A 3,239-nucleotide genomic window follows, 5' to 3' on the forward strand; every position below is an offset into this window, starting at 1 on the left:
TGGCCTCAGCTAACAGGTTTACTTACGCGCACACACATATCCCTTTACAGATACACACACACACACACACACACACACACACACACACACACACACAGAGAGAGAGAGGGGGGAGAGGGAGAGGGAGAGGAGACGGAGAGACAGAGAGAGAGATAAACATGTCTACAACCTGCCATCCAGGTCCAACACCGCTCCTCCAAGTGTTCCAGTGTATGCATTGGTGGACAGACACAGCTCAGCCCCATGAAACATTCAATTGCAAATGCATTCAGTCTGCGACAATGCCATCTTTTCTTGACTTTTCCGACCTTAACAGACTTGAAGGCCACAGGCAGCTTGGCTGTAGCCCCAGGAGCCAACGACTTTTGTATCTTTGACATGACACAACAGAAGTCAGGTGTCATACTTCCCACTGACTTTCCACTCGGTAACTTTGATCACTTAATAAGGAGGTTTTATTCAGCTGCATACAAATTTTCTTCTGTCCTTTACGGTTGACATTTTTTCTTCTCTTTTTTGAGGGAGGACAATCAACGTTTTATTTAAAATGATGAGCGCTTAAAAATAAAGAATATAATGTGATTGTGTTTTTATTGTGCGACATAGAAAAGAGGTTTTCAACCACAGCTAAGCATCAAGTCTTACCTCAGATGAAGTGCTCTGTGCAACCAGCCCTTAACTGCTTTCTGACCTTACTACTGGGGTGGGGTGGAGGCAGGATGCAGACATCCCCATGAACAGGCAGCTCGTTCCTACTCAGGAAGATATATAGAAAGAAAATATATATATATATTTCTTCCTATTGTGATTCAATGGCTCTTCTCAGGGCTTCATCCAGGATGCAATCTGATGTCCTCACCACATTGTGACTACAGTCAGTTTCAGGAGAACAGGCCTTATTTCTCTTGTTCTAAGGTTTGCCCACAGTGGCTTCTTCAGAACACACTTGTCCTTCACCGACTTCTTTCCCAGCTGTGTGATGGGGCAGATGAAGTTGGTCACAACCGTATCTTCACCATCTCCCTCTGTACCATTGGTCCCTCTGTCTGCACACACCTCGCTGCTTCTTTAGTTCTTTTAGCTATGGCTTAAACTGTATGTTTTCGTTGTCTTTAGAATCAGCCTCAGAATTCCTATCCTACGAAGCCAAACATTTCTCCTCCTAGAGTAAGTCTAAATCGGGCACTGCTTCTTCTTTGACATGATTTATTGTAGGCCGGGCAGCCTTCATGTAAGGGTTTAGTTCCAGATCCATTTCAGCAAATTCGACCACGGCCTTGTCCCTTTGGGAGAGGGGGAGGGAGAGAGAGGGAGAGAGAGAAGGGGAAACTTGTCTCAAGTTGTCTTTCTGGTATTTATTTCTCAATCCTCTGTGTGTCTCATCTTCCCTTTCTGGTGCCTTTGCAGCTAACACGGGTATCTCAATCTCTGTGACACCCATCGGTGTTGCTGTCCTATGGGATCATCCTCTTTAGTCCTCTGACTATGACTTCTATTCTGGCTATAGCCTGTGGGGGTAGGCTTGGGACCCTGCCTTGGCAAGTGCTCTCTGCCAAACTGCCACCTGCAGACTACCAGAAGCTTCTCTGTCCCTTCTGGGCTCTGACATGCTGATGGTATCTAATTAGGCACCATGAGACATCTCTCGTGTGTGTCCCTTTCATCCCTAGCAGGTTCTGAGAAGATGAGCTTGCCCTCCATAGTTCCTGGGCATAGCGCAGGCCCTCCATGTGCTCCTGCAGTGGAATGTCTCGGTGCTCTTTGTCTGTCCCTGCTGTGGAAAGCCCTGAACATTGCTCAAACGTTACTCTTCCTACTGCTCAAAAAACTCTCAGAATAAATAGCGTTTAAAAATATTTTCGAATGTTTCTCTTCTCTTCTTTTCTCTTCTCTTCTCTTCTCTTCTCTTCTCTCTCTCTCTCTCTCTCTCTCTCTCTTTCTCTCTCTCTCTTTCCTCCTTTCTTATTGAAAAAAACATTGGTTTAATTCAATCTATCGTGATCATGCCTTTCCCCATTTCCCAGCTCCACCTAGATCCCCTCACTGTCCAACTCCACACTTTCTTGTTCTCTTTCTTTAACAAACAATCAACACACACACACACACACACACACACACACACACACACACACACACACACACACACACATTCAGAAAGAGAAACAAACATACAAGCAGAAGACTAATGAGACAAGGAATGCCCAAACAAAGGTGAATGAGACAAAAGGTCTACAAAACTGCCCTTGGGTTCTTTTGGTGTCGGCCATCTTCTGCTGAGCACAGTGCCTACCCTTGACGTCTGATTAATATACCCACTGAGACTCCATTACCGAGAAATGAACTTTCCTTTGCCACTGCATGTCAATTGCGGATAACATTTTAGCTAGGAGTGGAAACCCTTGTCCTTTTCCCTCTTCGACACTGGAACCCCATCTGGCTTGAACTTGTGCAGGCCCCGTGAGTTCGTGTGAGTTCATACGTGTACCAGTCTTGTGTCCAGAGGGCACTGTTTCCTTAGAGTCATTCATTATCTCTGGTTCTTACAATCTTCCTGCCGCCTCTTCTGCAGGTCCCTGAGCTTTGAAAAGGAGGGCTTGGTGAGGATGCCCCTTTAAAACCGGGTGCTCCAATATCTCTCACTCTCTGCACGTCGTTCAGTTATGAGTTGATGTGTTAGTTCCCATCCACTGCAAAAACAAGCTTTTCTGATGATGGCTGAGCAAGGCACTGATCATGGGTATAGAAGAATGTCATTAGGAGTCATTTTATTGCTATATTCCTTGAGCAAAATAGTATTTGGTTTTCCTCTAAGCCCATAGCCTATGCAGTCTCAGGTTCTTGGCCACCCTAGCATTGTCAGACATGGGTTTTGTCTCGTGGAATGGGCCTTAAATCCAACCAGAGAGTGGCTGATTACTTTCACAACATGTGTGCCACTGTCGGACTAGTATATCTTGTAGGCAGGCCACCATTATAAGGTGCAGGGTTTATTACTGGATTGGTGATTACCTTTCCCATCTGGCAGCATGCAAGGTACCTTCCAGTATCATGGATACTAGTCGGAAGGGGTGAAGCTTCTAATTAGGCACCTGCTTAACGTCTCCATGTTCAGTGAGATATGGAAGTGTTGTTGTTTTCAATAGGGCATTCCATTATTGAACAAGCCTCAGGAATAGCCTGAGATGTTTGGAGATTTCAATGGGCCCCTTAAGTCCATGACTCAACTAAATGTAACTTTG

The 3,239-nt window shown here is 45.4% G+C and overlaps 1 pseudogene; it reads right to left on the reverse strand.

Moving 5' to 3' along the window:
• Window positions 1-799: 799 nt before the first annotated feature.
• LOC116886613 lies at window positions 800-1,441 on the reverse strand (annotated as a pseudogene).
• Between the last annotated feature and the right edge of the window lie 1,798 nt (window positions 1,442-3,239).

The sequence above is a fragment of the Rattus rattus genome, chromosome 17 (genome assembly GCF_011064425.1).
Source record: "Rattus rattus isolate New Zealand chromosome 17, Rrattus_CSIRO_v1, whole genome shotgun sequence".
Taxonomy (NCBI): Eukaryota; Metazoa; Chordata; class Mammalia; order Rodentia; family Muridae; genus Rattus; species Rattus rattus.